This window comes from Fundulus heteroclitus, chromosome 11 (genome assembly GCF_011125445.2).
Source record: "Fundulus heteroclitus isolate FHET01 chromosome 11, MU-UCD_Fhet_4.1, whole genome shotgun sequence".
Taxonomy (NCBI): Eukaryota; Metazoa; Chordata; class Actinopteri; order Cyprinodontiformes; family Fundulidae; genus Fundulus; species Fundulus heteroclitus.
The window spans coordinates 31,017,926-31,035,286 of NC_046371.1; the positions used below are offsets into that span (position 1 = coordinate 31,017,926).

At 40.4% G+C, this 17,361-nt stretch overlaps 1 protein-coding gene across 1 annotated transcript in view; it reads right to left on the reverse strand.

Moving 5' to 3' along the window:
- The window catches only part of slc8a4a (solute carrier family 8 member 4a), a 46,229-nt gene extending 41,956 nt beyond the window's left edge, over positions 1 to 4,273 (reverse strand). The window contains exons 1-2 of the mRNA XM_012871259.3: positions 3,458 to 4,273; positions 3,052 to 3,127 (exon numbers count right to left, since the gene is read on the reverse strand). The gene's annotated coding sequence lies outside the window, so the exon portion shown is untranslated. The remainder of the gene's footprint in view (positions 1 to 3,051; positions 3,128 to 3,457) is intronic.
- Between the last annotated feature and the right edge of the window lie 13,088 nt (positions 4,274 to 17,361).

A 17,361-nucleotide genomic window follows, 5' to 3' on the forward strand; every position in this document is an offset into this window, starting at 1 on the left:
CCTGGCAGCGGTGTTTTAACAGCTTTGACAACTCAGGCTAGAGTGTCAATACTACCCAGAAAATTAACATCTGCAGCAGTGTGAGCAGAGAAACAGCCGAAGAAATGTCAATTAATTTAACCCAGTGCCTCCTAATCAAAAATTTAATACCATCTCCATCCCAAAATAGGTTTCCTGTCAACAGCAGGGGAGATTCACATTGCTTTATGTACGGCACATGCTCTCATTGCCATGCAGCAGAGGAGAGCTACATCCTGCTCTCTGACCTGCCTAACAGGAGAGCCTGTTTCCCCTTCGAGATTTCATTTCAGGAGGGAGGCAGAAAACCACAGATGCACAAATTAATCTATAATTTTTGGGTTGCGGCTTAATAGGGAAAAAACAAAACAAAAACAAATGGGCGGCAGTTGTGCATCTCAGTGCAACAGCTTAACAACACCTGTATGCTTATCGCAGTGAGTCAACCGCCTGTTGGTTCAGCACCATGGACAGAGGTAAACAAGTCAAACCAGTAGAATCCTCCACGAGCTGAAATCAGCTGCAGGTGCATAAAATAAAATGCAATCCCTTTCATCTGGCACACAAGCCTGCACAAATGTGAGTGGGTGATGTTTCTATGGCAAACGCAAGCTTTCCAACTGGTGGTGGTGCAGAAATAAAATACTTCTTTTTGACTACAGTATTGAGGCAGAGAGAGTATGTGTTTCTACAGTTTTCCTCACAAAAACCAATGGGTAGCAAAAGATAATCAAGGTTCAAACCTTGTTTCGCTGGATTTTTTTAAGACAACACAGAGGCAAGGAGTGAAATATTTAACCTTACTTGCATTTAATTGATTTTAAGGAAGAGCACCAATTACCAGTGTAAACTATAGCTCACCGCACTAAGAGGTTTTAACATTTATTTTTGATTAAAAATATTCATCATTGTTAGTGAGCCCGGCTAGATGCACCAGGAGGATGGCATAAGAAATATTCATTTCAGGTTTTAAAACAATAGAATGAACAAAAGGTTTAACCAAATTCAACCGCGATGACTGAATCCTCTAATAGTTTCCTATCTGCCAAGCGGCAATCCAAAGGTCAGCAAATAAACACTTTAACATAATGAGCCATTTTGACGCCTGCAAGCTCTTGTTTTGGGTCTGTTTGTGTATGTGTGTCCATACAGTCACAATAAGAACTGAGAGTCCTCATAAATATCATCTCTGCTGCTCAGGCAAATGGAAGTTACTAACATTAAGAAAAAGAAGGAATGCTAAGGAGCTGAGACAACATTTATAAACATCAACACCTGTGGATAAATCTGTTGCCACCTCTGTTAGAGATATGTGAAAAGTCTTATAATAAATGTATTGTTTTCGACCTGAGCTTACCTTGCAACTGATGGAAATCACTGTTAGAGAACTGCATCACAGAATGGCATCTTGGAGTTTTCTCTGTATCAATCATCATACGCTATTGACATGCCAACTGCTTGTTTGGAAGGGTTACTAGAAAACAGCCTTCTGTCCTACCAACACAAATGTGGAGCTTATGTGTTGTAGGCCCAATTTTGCTGGAGTATGCACATCTTTTGTGACTCAGTAAAATCCCAATCAAATATCAACAAAGCGTTGCAACCTTGCATAACAAAGAACCTAAACATATGTTTAAAAGATTACAAGAAAGCTTGACAACTCAGAATGTAACTATGAACAAATTAGAAAATTCTATGCACAATAACATTTGGGCACATGGTCCTGTATTGTGAAGCCTCCTATTTTTTAAAAAATGCACTTGTTGCATGTACGTGCCCAAACTCGAAGCTTTGAGGAAGTCGGAATGTTTATCTCAACTGTAAAAAAGATTGTTTTAGAAAAAGATCACGTTATAGTAAAACATACTTGAAACCTGTACTTTAGACATAAGCATAAATTCACCAGGATAGCTTGTAACTGTTTTTGTTTTGTTTTATTTTCTATTTTTATGCTGTTGGATTTATGTGTATGTCTGTTTGGAATAGATAGATATCAAAGCCAGGCTACTAGGGTAAATCTTTATGTTTGAAAAAAAGACCCAAAAATGTGACTGTGAAATTTATATTCAGATCCCGTGGTCCTCTAAAGCTTTCATGTCAACCAGAGTCCCTGAGTTGGAGTTTGCACAACTAAGTCTCCAACTGGAACTGTGTCCTTCATTCAGATGAGACTTTGATAAAGCTTTGTAGCAGCACACACTCCACCTGGGTTTGTGGAGAAATAAGTGACGAAAATGTGGAAAAGCACTTCACACCCACTGATGGTAAAGAACCTGTGATGCTGTGGGCTTGTTCCTTATACAAACGGCCCAAAAGCCTGGTTAGGCTATATGGCATCATTGATTTCTTTTTTAAATACAATGAAATAAAATAAATAAATAAACGGTGAACTGCAGCAAAAACAGAAAAATATTTAGCAATTTAAAATTTTTGTAGGACATTATTTTAAAACATCTGGCCAAACAATCACAGAAATTGTTCATTGTAAACAAAATCAACCTTCTTCCATGGCTAGCAGAGTTCCCAGAGCCACATTCCTTAGAAAATCTATTGAGTGAGCGGAAGGGAAGAGCATGAGAGAAGATCGAGTGCTCCGGGTGAACTAGAGAGAATTTGCCAAGAGGAATGGTCAAAGATCCCTGTCTCGGTATATGCTCCAACCTTATAGAATGTTAGCAGACCTAGTGCTCCTTAATTGGCAGAAGGTGGTAGTATCAAGTATTGACAGCAAGATCACTACCCGTGCCAATGTGGATTTTATGTATAGGCTACAGATAAAAAAAAATCAACAAGAACAACAAAAACGAAACTATCATTGCTTAACGTGTCATTCCAGTGTAAGACCATACCACTGAAATAAAAGATGGATTTATTACCAGCGGTAAATTAACTACAGTTTTAGTTGACATTCACCGCTGCTTTTTAGAGGCGATGACTGCGAACAAAAAAAAAAAAAAAAAAAAAAAAAAAAACTGATGTACGTAGAGATGTGCTTTTTTGTATTATATTGAATTTTATTCCTACATTACTCACCTGAAAGCAGTTGTCAGTGAGTCAACCCTGTGTAGAAGTTGTAGCCTCAGGAGATGAACTTCTTTCTCATGTTGCTCTGTGGAGACAAAATTCGTCTGTAATTAAATTGTAGGGAGTGTGGTACAATACCCATTTGTTCAAGACGGGGTTCCACATTACAGAGTTTAAATGAGCTTATTTAAATAAACAAATGCCAGCCTGCAGCTTGGACATGTAAGAGAGGAAGAAGAAGAAAAAAAAACACCAATAATAAAACACAGTTTCACATTAACGACGGCTGAAATTGTTAAATTACAAAGGAGATCTGAAACAATGAGATCGGAGACGCAGACACAAGCTGATTATCCCATCAGAAGCCAAACAGCGCGGTCCGATCGGTGCGCACAGCTGTGCCACTGATACTCACAGAAAGCCCCGAAGCCCAGCTGGATTCCGGTCGCACCGTGGCCACCCTGCACCAGCCCAGCGCTGAAAGACAGTCTGTGTGCCATCGACACAGCGGGTTGGTGTAATGGTCCTGGCTTGTTGCGCTGGTATCTTGGAAATGACGCGTCGCTTCCCACTCTGCTTTCCTCGATATTTTCCTGACAGTTACCCTACATCAGCAAACTTACGGCAGTCCGATCTCTTCCTCTCATTGATTTCCCTTTTGAATCATCACTGTAACACCTTCCCCGAGGCTAAATGTTTATTTCAATTCCTAAATCCACAAATTCAGCCTTCTCCTCCCCAGACTACGTGCGATTGTTGATGCGTAAAAATAATAAATTAAATTGCTGAATCTATCCTCACTGGATCCTGTTTAAATCGGTCAGAAATTCTTGACATTCGTCAGTTTGGTAAACCAAAAAATAAATAAAAAAATGTTTTCTTTTGAAACCCGAAAAAAAATCAGAGTGTGAAAAAAAATCCCTTCGCACTCCTGTTTGAGCTGGATAACGCAAAGAACCAAGGATCGCACCGAAGAGTAGGCGTGAATGGATGAATCGAGAGGACGCAAACCACACGGAGCAAGGACCAAGACCAGGGCATCAAGCGGAGGGATGGAGGTAGACAGGGAGGTAGACGGGGAAGAAGGAGTTGTGGAGCTATGCAAATGGAAGGCTTGTCTTACTCCTGCGGTGTGGGCAGGATTGGCACAAGAAGCGATGAGCAAAAAAGCGAAAGCAGTAACACTGCAGAAACAGGGGAGGAGACGTTTACAAGCGGCGCTACACGCACGGCTGGTCCTCCTGACTGCGCATCAGGAGTCCGGGATGAATGAATGGACATTTCACTTAAACAAAATCACACAATTACAATAATCATAGATGTGGACCAGATAACCTGGTGGGAAAGGCTCGGAAGTGATTTTTCTTCCTTCTTTTGAGCCCCCCCAGATGTTGATGCCTGTGTGTTTGCTGTCGGTGGTGGGGTGGTGGATATTTTAGTCTGGAGGGTTATATGTAGCACAGAGAAAATACAAAGTCTCAAACTCACTGTCTCCACACAAAAAAATACACAATCTGACCAGTTACAAAAAGATGGTAAACAAAGGAAACCAGACAAAATAATGATAGTTTGACTAAAACAAATGAAGCAGAATGACTACTTCCAATTATACTAGTATATCAGTGATCAATCAGTTTCATGTGATGAAAATCAGTTTGAAGTGTTGAAGTATCTAACTGATTAGGTTTTCACAAGCAAATGCCATGCCATTGAAACAACTATAACTCTGCATGAAATTAAATTCAGCACTCCATAGTTTTTCCAAGGCAATGTTTTGTCCTATCTGGAACCTAAACACCATTAGCTCTATCAATGGTTAATAAATACACTGGTCTGCTGTTTTTTTTCAGGCAAAGGATTTAAAAGACTTATCCTGCATTTAGATGCCTACAGGATACTCTAATCCTGTTCAACCATGCACTCTGGACTATAATTTGAAACAGCTGACTATAAATGCATTTAGCGTGTTATGCTGACTATTTATTTTTTATGAAGACAATAAAATAAAAAACACCACTCTGCTGACTTATAAAAAGGAGCTTAATCAGGCATTTTCACCTGTGAAAGATCTTTCTTTGATTATAACGACAAATTACATAGCAAATGACATGAGTGTGTAAATTAGCTTGTTTCCAATAAGTTGGAGTCATAGTTAAAATTTTTTTTTTGGAAAAACAGCAAAAGTTAATTTAAAGTGATGATCAATTGATTGCAAGAGAGTTCAAAATTAGCAGCAGGCTAATTAAAGAACTTTACATTGTGTTTTATTGGTTAAAAGTGAAGAAAGAATCAGTTAACTGAATTACAAAGGCAATATCTGAAACTAGAAAGCTAAAATAGTCACGCAAATGGTCAAATTAGTGTGTTTATTTAGCTTAATGACTATGAAGAAATTAATAGTGAATTGAAAAGTTCAAATTTATCTGGCTTTTCTTTTGTACTATAAATCAGTGAGTTAAGGGAGTAATCAAAATAAAAAAAAACTGTTAAACAAAAGTAGAAATAAATTAACCTTTCCTTTGCATGCAATTGGGGCTCGACATTAGCAAAAGCTAAAATAAAAAGATTTACGTTGGGTTATGTTCATACAAAGTCAAGAAGCAAGCAGTTTGCTGCATCACAAACACAATGTCCAAACACTGTTTAGACATTGTGTTTGTTAAAAAGAAACGGTGGTTGTAGTTGGCTAAATGAGTAGCATGTTTACAATGACTCAATAAGTTCAGGCAAAATGGTTCAAATACATTTTGTGTATCCATTTCCTCTGGGTTATGGCGTTATAATACATCTCAAATTCATCGTAGGCCTAGAACCCAGCCATATCTATTCAATGTGTCACAAGGGTCAGTTTAGCATCACACATTAATGACAAAATCCATGTTAAGGGACAGTAGGAGGAGCATAACTGAAGATACATGTACATACACATGCAGTCATATTCAATAAACAGAATATTATTGAAAAGTTAATTAATTTCAGTAGTTCTTTAAGTTAAACACACTACATAGAATAATTACACACATACGGATGCTTTCAACCCTTAATGTCTGTCAATTGTGTCGATTTTACGCTAAAGTTAATCAAAACACAGCATTTAAGGTTAGAAACTTACATCAAACAGATAAAAAGAACAATTTCAATATGTTTATTACCTCCTCAAAGGCTATTTTCAAAAGGGACTCTCAATTTTACATTAATATTCAAATTTTTTGGAGACAGCTGTACAAGACATGCAAGCTCCAAACAAAAGAAATGAAAAGCCAGCAAAAGTGCAGCCATGGCTCCTGGGTCAAGTCATTTATACGTAGTTATATCTGCATGTAAATTGTACCATTAAAAAACAAAAGAGATTAGTCCACATGAACAGTGGCCACTAACATTGGACTCTGTGGAATTAACACACATTTCTAACACAGAGAAATGAACTGACTTTGAACCGTTGAGTCTTTTTGAAGTCTTATGTAATATAGGAATTATAATGTGACTGGCACATCCACGTAACCTGCAGGTTTTCTATGATATGACTTCAGCAGTCTTATCTTTGCCTTGATGTCTTCCCGTCCACACCTGATGAGATTGTGCCTTCAGAAGCATCAGTTCCAAGAAATCTGAAACAGCAGGGAAAGGGGGTGCACCCTAGACAGGTCGCCAGTCCGTCACAGAGCAAGGTTAAAAAATGCATCAGATTGTTAAATAATTACATTTGGTCTATACAAATACGCTGCACTGTGTCTTAATGCATGGTCATAAAGAAAGAAACACATGGTTACATCCTGTTGAGATTACTGTGTAAATAAAAATGGCTAAGAGGGTTTTACATGGATTCATGTCTCACCTGATGGGTCTTCTTGAACCCTGCCACCTCACCCCTGATTCTCCCTCCCCACAGATCTGACCTCAGTCTGATCACACCTGCTAAGTAGGACAGAGACCTATGAATGATCTCCAGCAGCTGAAAACAGACGTATCTTCTTCTGAGTTCTGCTTCTTATTATTAGCATATGACACATCTGTTGGTATGTTCCACAATCATAAGGGTTTCTTTCTGTTGTCAAAATATGGCCACATTGTTTTACACACAATTTAGACAATTTATTTCAACAGTGGAATTTTTCAATTCACACACAATCTCAATTATGCAGGCAGCGCTGGTCTTCGGGAGAATGCCAAGTATTTTGCTCAGATTATGATATACATATATACTAATAAATATGAGCAACATGCTATTTGCTCAGTGAGACTATTTTAAAAGCAAATCGGCTCTAGTTTGGGAAATCGAAAAACTCATGCTTGCCAACATTTTAGACCTGTGGCTAACCTCACGCATATTGGTCCATCAGCAAAGTATTGATTTTATTGGTCAGCTGAGTTTTGTGACTTAAGGTTGGACACAACATCTTACATTTTACACTTCAAAGCACTTTAGGTATCCATTCTAGCATAAAGGTGTAGTAATTATAAGACAAACCCTGTAAAAAAGAAAGATGAAATGACATGGTGTAGCCAACTCCTCTCTCTAAATCCATCTGGGAAGAACAAGGATGTGTTGAGGGTTGGGAAGAGTTCACTATCTGCCGTGACGTGGCACTTGGTGATATTTTTTTTACTGTCAATATGTGTAAGATATTTAGTTTAAAGATAGGAAAGTAACAATGTGTGCAATTAAATTATACCTGAAGAATGACTATTTTCAGGATTGTCAAATAATTCCAGGAACTAAAGTGATGGAAAGCAGGTGCTAAACTAAGCCAAGGGATAATATAGATAGAATAAACGAAGATGCTCATCAACAGATATTTCAATATACTGTAAAACTATGAAACTAAAAATCAAAAAAGAAGAAACTTTATTATCATTGTACTCTTTGGTTCAAAGAAAGGTTGTCAGCACCAGCTCAATGAGCAGTTAAATTGCCTAAGTGGAAAAGAAAAGAAAAGAAAAATGTAAAAAGACAGATGAACAACTAAATAAATATTGTGCACATTATAAATATATACCTACGAGAGGGTATTAAAATGCCAAAGTGCTGTTATTCCAGAAGACCAGTTTACTGCACTGAATTGACTGAAGGTTAAAATAAATACAAAAATGGCAGCGTGTCTGTGTGTGTTTTGTATGTGTGTTATTTGCTTTTGTGTGTAATTCATACAGATGGGGATGTGTGTGCCTGGAAAGGATAAGGAAGTCTGTTGGTGTGGACTGGTACCACTCTCAGTCAATCAGAGGGGAGGATTGTGTACAGACAGTGTCCTGGATGATTGTGGTCATTCTGGATCTTTTTGGCCCATCAAGACAAATTGAATAGATTTCGTCCAGGCGCTGATGTGGGCAGCCGACAATCCACTGAGCCATTTGAATAACCTGCAGCTCTTTTTTACGCACCACATACCAAACTGTGCATCCGCATCTCCAGACACTCTCATGTTCTTCAATAGAGTTGAAGGAATCTTGTTTCTCCTCAGAGTTCACTGCTGGGCTTTTTCAATAACCTAGGTAGGGTCTGTAATCCAGTTCAGGTCCTCCAAAATATGGAGTCCGAGGAACTTGAAATCTGTGACACACTTAATCTGCCCTCTATTGATCTTCATTTCTGTGTGCAGTGTAGACCAGTTCTGTGCCTTATTATTGTTCCTGATTAGTGCCACAATGGTTGTGTTGTCAGCAAAATGCAATCATCATGTTGGAGCCATGCAACACAGTCATGTGTGTACAGCGCAAACAGAACTGGACTAAGAACACGGCCCTGAGGCAGTGTTCTTAGTGTTCAAGGTGTCGAGAACATTGGTGGATGATGTGGTGCCAATGCTGACATACTGGAGTCTGTTTGTGAGAAGTGAAAATCAGCTGGGATGATAGTCTTAATATGCTCCAGCACCAGTTTCTCCCTGCATTTCATAATAGCCTTTCCTAAAGAAATTATGTGCATAATTATTACATTCATCACAGTGGTGTAATTTTATGCTGATTCCTAATGTCAGAATGTTAACATGCCTATGTGTCAAACTGGCTATTTAATGGCTCTTTGCTGTAAAAAGGTCATCATATTCTGGCAAACTTTTGTCATAAATAGCCTTGAATATTTGAATCTATGACCAACCACTTGTTCTCACTCAGAAATATTCAGGTCCTCATTTCTGAAGCTCCAGTGCCAGTAGTGCAAGCATTATGGCCATCATTTAGACAGCCTTCATTTAGTTTTATAGGTGCATGACTGCCTGTTATGATTATGAGGGGCAGGCTTGAAGGGATAATTGTGTCAAACCTTGGAGAGAAATAAAAGAGATTAGGCGGAGTGCTGGAGGACAGAAATTACCGGAGGAACGAGCCGCTCGGCAGAGAGAGGTGTTCCTGCAGAGAGAAGTCAGTTTCAAACCGCATGCTGATGCTGGAGGACAGGTTTGTACTGTCACCTGGGGTGACGTGTCTCTTGAACCCGTCACACTGTTTGGAAGAGCAGCTTACTGCAAACACTCAACTGAATATTTGCATCTATGTGCTTTTAGGGTGATGAAGGGAAATTAAAAACCACTTGGCCTCCATTTGTCATCGGCTTGGCTAAATGTGCCTTTATTGAAATATTAGATAGCTTCGGCGTAGTTGGTTTATTCTGCTTGTAGGTGGGAGCAGATGGTGATGTATGTGCCTTTAACTTTGGTGAGGAGAAGGTGTTGCTTGGATCGAACTGATGTAAATGTTTTTACTGCCTCTTTGCAAGAAGGCAGTAGAAAAACACCCCACTACATTTTTTTTAGTTTGTTTAAAACTGTTGTAGCAGGTGAAACACAGTCAGAGGGCGTTTCCTTGAACAACTGGCTGTGGTTCGGATTAATGTCTTTACTGCACATTAAAAGCATCATTCATTTTCAAAGTTATTCATGAAACCTTTTCTTTTCTTTCTGTAACCAGACATATCCACAAACCTAAAAGGTACACCTGATTTACAAGCAATTGAAAAGCTGCACCTTTTAGCTGTGTGAAAAAAATCCCTTCACACTCCTGTTTGAGCTGGATAACGCAAAGAGCAACCAAGGATCGCACCGAAGAGTATTTATTAAACACTTTACAGTGTTTAATAAATGCAGTGACTTACTTCAGGCGTATGGACGTGATGAACACGACTTGCTGTGATTCACAACGTGCATAAGACTAAGAAAGAAAGAGGACTTAAGTGACTTTAAATTTAAATGTTTTTTATGTAAGACACAGATTTGTCTAAATATTTCAGAATGTGCTGAGCCACTGTTTTTTTTGCACACAGCCATCTCTTGAGTTTTCAGAGAATGATTAAAAAAATGTCTAGCAAGCAGCAGATGTGTGGATAGAAATGCTTTGCTGATATTAGATGTCAAAGGAGAATCGACGGATTGTTCTGAGATAGTAGAAAGGCATGAGAAGCTTAAATAGTAGCACATTTCAACCATGGCATGTGGGACACACTCCTGAAGCCATGAGACTTCAAAGCTTGAAGCAGGTGGGCTACAGCAGCAGGCGACCACACCAGGTGTCACACCTCTCAGCTACTTCCCACAGGGTCACCAAAACTGAATCAATAACAAATTAAAAGATTTCCTGTCTGGCCTAAAAGGAAGCCAATAACATTTTCTAGGCAGAAAATAGGCCAGGGGTCTCATAACTTTTAGATGTTAGTCTCCACTTCAACACACCTTAAGAAAATGGAAATGCTTCTGAATTGAGACTTCTTGAAAAAGGCTCTTAAACTATTGTTTATGACACTTTGATTATGTAGATGTAATGTACTTCAAATTTTATCTACTTAATACAATGCTATTAAAGTAGAATTATTAATCTACTAATAAATTTAGGGAATTTCGTTATTGATACAACCTCTTAAAAGTTTGAATTGAAATAACTTGGATGAGGAAGCATATTTTTTTGCAAACTCCCATGCACCCTCCAGGATCCTGCTGAGGGTATAGAGCTGATCCAGTGTTCCACAGCCAGGACGAAAACCACACTGCTCTTCCTGAATCTGAGATTCAACTATCCGATGGACCCTCCTTTCCAGAACCCCAGAATAGACCTTACCAGGGAGGCTTAAGAGTGTGATTGCTCTGTAGTTGGAACACACCCTCCGGTCCCCCTTTTTAAATAGGGGGACCACCACCCCAGTTTGCCAATCCAGGGGAACTGCCCCCGATGTCCACGCAATGTTGCAGAGCCGCGTTAACCAACACAGCCCCACAACATCCAGAGCCATAAGGTACTCAGGGCGAATCTCATCCACCCTCGGGGCCTTGCAACCAAGGAGCTTTTTAACAACCTCGGCTACCTCAGCACCAGATATGGGAGAACCTGACCCAGATTCCTCAGGCTCTGCTTCCGCAATAGAAGACGTGTTGGTGGGATTAGGGAGGTCTTCAAAGTATTCTGCCCACCGACGCACAACGTCCTGAGTTGAGGTCAGCAGCACAACACCCCCCCACTATAAACAGTGTTGGTACTGCACTGCTTCCCCCTCCTGAGAAGCCGGATAGTGGACTAGAATCGCTTCGAAGCCGTACGGAAGTCTTTCTCCATGGCCTCTCCGAACTCTTCCCACATCCGAGTTTTTGCTTCGGCGACCAGCCGAGCCGCTGGCCGCTTTGACTGCCGGTACCCATCAGCTGCTTCCGGAGTCCCACAGGCCAAAAAAGCCTGATAGGACTCCTTCTTCAGCTTGACGACTTCCCTTTCAAGGGTTGCTGCCGCAACATGCACCAACAACCTTGTGGCCACAGCTCCGACTAGCCGCCTCAACATCAGAGGCACGGAACATGATCCACTCGGACTCAATGTCCCCCGCTTCCCTCGGGACGTGTTCAAAGCTATCCTGGAGGTGAGAGTTAAGGCTCCGTCTCACGGGGGACTCTGCCAGACATTCCCAGCAAACCCTCACAGTACATTTGGGCCTGCCAGGTCTGACCAGCTTCCTCCCCCGCCATCGGAGCCAGCTTACCACAAGGTAGTGGTCGGTGGAGAGCTCTGCCCCTCTCTTCACCCGAGTGTCCAAGACATGCGGCTGCAGGTCAGATGAAATGACAACAAAGTCGATCATTGAACTACGGCCTAGGGTGTCCTAGTGCCAAGAGCACATATGGACACCCTTATGCTTGAACATGGTGTTCGTGATGGACAATTCATGACGAGCACAGAAGTCCAACAACAGAACACCACTCGAGTTCAGATCAGGTGGGCCATTCCTCCCAACCATGCCTCTCCAGGTCTCACTGTCATTGCCCACATGAGTGTTGAAGTCCCCCAGAAGAACGAGGAAGTCCCCAGGAGGGGCACTCTCCAGTACCCCCTCCAAGGACTCCAAAAAGGGTGGGTAATCCGAGCTGCTGTTTGGCGCATACGCAGAAACAACAGTCAGAAACCTGTCCCCCCACACATATCTGGAGGAAGGCCACCCTCTTGTTCACCAGGGAGAACCCCAACATACAGGCACCGAGATGAGGGGCAACAAGTATGCCCACTCCAGCTCGGTGCCTCTCACCAGGGGCAACTTCAGAGTGGAAGAATGTCCAACCCCTCTCAAGGAGACTGGTTCCGGAGCCAGAGCCATGCATCGAGGTGAATCTGACTATCTCTATTCGGGAACCTCTCAACCTCGCGCACTAACTCAGGCTCCTTCCCAACAGAGAGGTGACATTTCACGTCCCGAGAGCCAGCTGGCTCTTGGGATGCACATTATTTTACCATTTTTACTGGTTAAATTCTAACCATTTTATAAGTGTGTGTATTGTAAAGGGTGAGAAACTGGCCCAAGTGCATTCTCAAGGGCAGATTTGCATCAAATCAGTAAGCTGTAGTGGAATGGTTGCAGAGGTCTTGTTCCATAGAGACAAAGACTACAGTGGAGGACTGAATCAGTTGGCAAACTTAAGGTAGCGCAATCATCCTGTAATGAGAGACAAAAAAATTGTTGGTCTTGCAAAGACTCAAAACTAGACTTGACTTTCCATAAATCTAGCAGCCAGTGATAAAAACTGACAAACTGGTAAAGTGTGGCTGGAGGCATCCGTCTTTTAAGCTGGAGCCTGAAGATGTCTGATAGACAACAGGTGGTTCTTGTCAGCATGAAGAGCACACCGATGGCTTCACATCACACCATCTGTGAACATGACAAAAACAAAAAACAAAAAAAACAACTTAAGTGTACAAATCCAATAAACCCTCTGAAAAGTCCCAGCTCAGGGCTGTTAACACAAATTGTTTAAAACGATTCTATTTCAGTCAATTCCTGCAGATATTTTCTGCCACCTCCATGCCAGATGATGTTTTAATAGGCCAATTAAAATATTAAGAAGCAAAGATTACTCTCACTTTAAAAGACACATACAATAAGATCACTGCTGCAGGTTGAGCAGATGTAATTTCAGGGGTTAGAAACAAGGTTTAGACTAAATACAGTTCTTTCTTTATGTTGAGGATGACTTGTAAGGAATTTTTACATTTCAGCCCAGAGGAAAGTGACTCACATTTAGCGATGACGCACACTCAGATAAGATGTAAAATGGTAGCAGCCATTTAGGTTATTTAAATGAAATTGATGCAATGCCATGACAGGAATGGGAAAAAAAGTAAAATAGAATAAAACATATATTTTATTGTCACAGAGTGGGTATTGTGCACCAGAAGTAAAGAGTAAATTTACATCAGAAATAACACTTTACATCCCGATTAAGAGATGGTTCTGCTGGTACCTGTCAGCAGTGTCCTGTGTCCACTGTCTGTACTCTGTCTACCTGTGAAGAAGCCAACTATGGCAGAGTCATCTGGGAACTTCTGAAGATGGCTACTTGGGGAGCTGATAGAGAAATCTGCTGGTTAGAGGGTGGACAGCAATGGTGCAAATACATTTCCCTGAGGAGCCGCTGTACTGCAGACCAGCCTGTCAGTTACAGAGCCCTGTGTCCTTGCATACTGCAGAAGTCGGTGAGGTAGTCCGGTATCCACTGGGACCAGTGGTAGTCCACTCCTGAGCGCTCCAGCTTGTCCCTGAAAAGTCCCTACTGGATGGTACTAAAAGTGAGCGAGTACCTGACTGAACCTGCTGAAGAATTGGCCCGGATCATTTCCTAAATCAGCCTGGGAGTTTTGTTTGTGACCTGAAATTGTTTTCAGGCTCCTCCAAATCCCACTGATATTCTGCTGCAACTGGTCCTCCCTTTTCCATGTAGATGTTTATTTCATCCCTGATCTTCCTTCTCAGTTCCTTCTGCATAGCTCTCAGCTCCTCTTTGTTTCCTGATCTGAAGGCTCTGTTCTTCTGCTTGAGATCTCATGGTTGATCCACGGCTCCATATTAAAGAAACACCATACCTTCATGACGGTGTGGAGGATATCGCAGATTGCTGAAGCATTGGTAGAAGGGAGCACCCACACATTTGTCGCCAACTACATTAGGTAGTGTGGCTCAATGCCAACAGTTACACATTCAATGTCCTGATTGTGGCCTCATAAAAAGGGGATTTCTGGTGTGAATAATTGATGAGTGGCATTTGTGTTCGGTCTCCACACACGCATATGTCATAAAAAAGCGAATAAAAACAAAATTTTTCACAAAATTATCAGCTTCCTTTCCTTTCTGGACAGGCAAGTTAAATATTTGCAAGTACTAACGAAAAGACCTGGCAACCAGCTGGTTCCAACTGAAGGTTGGAACAAGAGCCGGCGAATGCAGGTGCGCCACCTCCTGGCCAGGAGGAGTTGAACTTGTGGCTAAGAAGAAAAAGAGAAAAACAAAACTTGCAGCTATCTCGTTCAATGGATATCAGTTGCTGACTATATCTGTTTTTATTTTGATATTTAGTATATTTTGGTTGTACAAGTGTAAGGAAGAGGCACATTCACCATTTCCAGTGGTGTTTTGAAGATTAAACTCCCATGTTTCCAGTTTTATTATGTCATTTAGCCGGAAATCCATGCACTGACCATGCTGTGTAAAACCCAAACATTGTCTTCTGTAATTCTGTCTTCCACTTACTAATTTTAGGGAATTTTCTTAGAATTGACCTGTTCACCTGTTCTATTCTGTGACATTTTTCCCATCACTTCGTATTCATTAAGAAAAATAAAAAACATTTTATAATTTCATACAAAATCTGTAATCCTACGCATTCAGACTGTTGTTCTAATCATTACTAGAGCTGTTTGTGGTTTAAATATGTCAGTAAGTCTGAATAATTGTAATTGTGCAAACAGTGTGTTAGTATGATTCAGGTTCTGAGCTTTGTTAATTACTCTAAATACTCTTTTAAATTGGGATTAAAGACTGTAGAGTTGTTTTTATGTTGTTTCCCTGGACCTACGAGAATTCACTTAAATATGGCAAAACTAAATAACATGTATAATATTTTCATGTAATACATGTTTAGCCTTGTGCTGTATAGAAATATTTAGGATATTTCACTTTGAATATATCTGATGTGAGATTTCCAGTGCAATTTATCTTCTGTCCTCCTGCTGCTTGTTTTCTAAAATATTCTTACATTTTCTGATAGTTATCATTTTAGATTCTGAACACAGTATGCAGCCTTTTTTGTAACGTAGCCTTTACGATCCAGCAAAATGAAACTACAAGTCTTTAAGGCACAAACAGAAACAGACAATCCAGCAAAGAGACAAGGACCAACGGGAGCTTAAATACTAGGGTGAGTGGCATGAGGGATAACAAGCAGACACGGGTGAACTGAATGAGCTGGAATACAAGGTGGCAGAGTGTGGGAAACAGGAGAAAGCCTAAAAACATGAATGGAACTGATGGAAAACACAAGAAAACCCAGCTATACCAAGAACACAGCAATAAAGTGGAGAATCTAATAAAGAAAAACTCTTCAACATCACGACTCAAGTAGTGCATTACAACTGAGGGGACGGTAAAATTATGCATGTTTTTATATAGCCTATATTACAAGTACAAAACTAACAGGGGTGGAAAGTGCATTCATTTGCATTCATTTACTCTGATGCACCTAAATGCACCTATTAGTCGCCTTCAGCCTAATAGGTGAATAGAGTTCACTTGTGTGTAATAAAAGTAAAGATGTAGCTGTTCTTTTAAGGTCTAAGTTTTCAAAAAATAAACAGGATCATGAAGACCAAAAAACAGCTGATAGGTCAATTAGGTCCATGAACAGAAATTGCATTCACAAATTATTTTACTTAAACAATAACAATGTTAGAAAACATCTTAATACGGCGCCTATGGACAATGAAAACACAGAGATGGTCTCCGTGGTGAAAACACATGATTTCTGGTATGAGATTTAAAAAGCAACTAAACAAGGTTTGTTTTTGTTCCCATGGCAACTGTTGCTGCCACCGCGTATCCATGGTTGTCAAAGGCATGCTCATGACTATTGTGATGCCAAGCTATTCCTGATTCCTCTTTACCCTTTCTCAGCTCTCAATAAAGGTATTGTTGCAGTGGCACACGGCTGGGATGCTCTCTGCTGTCTCAGACCAGTCACAGGCTCTCTGGCTTAGATCTCAGCTGTTCAGGTCAAAAAAGAAATTTGTCACCAACCTTTATATAAGACTTCAGGCAGCTGTAGGCCTATATGTAATATCATCTGTTATGAGATCTGTTATGAGTCAAAGGGGAAGATCAGGTAAGATTGATTCAGGGTTTTGGCTCAACAAAGCATCAGAGCATCATCTGTGAACATCAGCTGGTTAGTTAGTTCACTGCTTTTACGCAAGTTCACATGAAAGTTAGTGTACAATAGAGTTGTTGTGATAGAGATGGGCTTGTGAAGTTTTACAGCATCCTGTTAAGCAGCAGCTTCTCTCCTGACAGCATCAGTGAAACAGATGCTCCAGTAACTTACTGACAATAGCCTAAAGCGCCTTGGTGTTTCAGATAATAACAGATACGATGGCAAATCCTTCCATTCTGCAGTGCCTTATTAATAAGTTAAATGTTTAAACCTGTTAAAGCTGCAACGAAGATTTTTCTTGTAAAATCATTCTAAACTCGCAAAGTCTGTGTGATCTATAGAGTAACACTACGTGGTCAGATTTTCTGTCTGTTTGCGATTCTTTTGTAAATATTTTTTTAATCAGGATAGAATTTGCTCTTTGATAAACAAACTATAACGCAAATATTCCTCTGGTGACATCACATGAGGTTAAAGTTGCCAATCAGACTTCTTTTGAAGGTATTTTTTTAATTTTCTCTCTTTATTTATAAATTTTTAATCAACTTCCTCCTTCAAAGGTGTTTGCTTGTATTCTGTACAGCTGCAGCAAAACATATGAGCCGCATGTGAGGACACTGCATTGACAGTAAAACCCATGGAAGGGATTCATTTA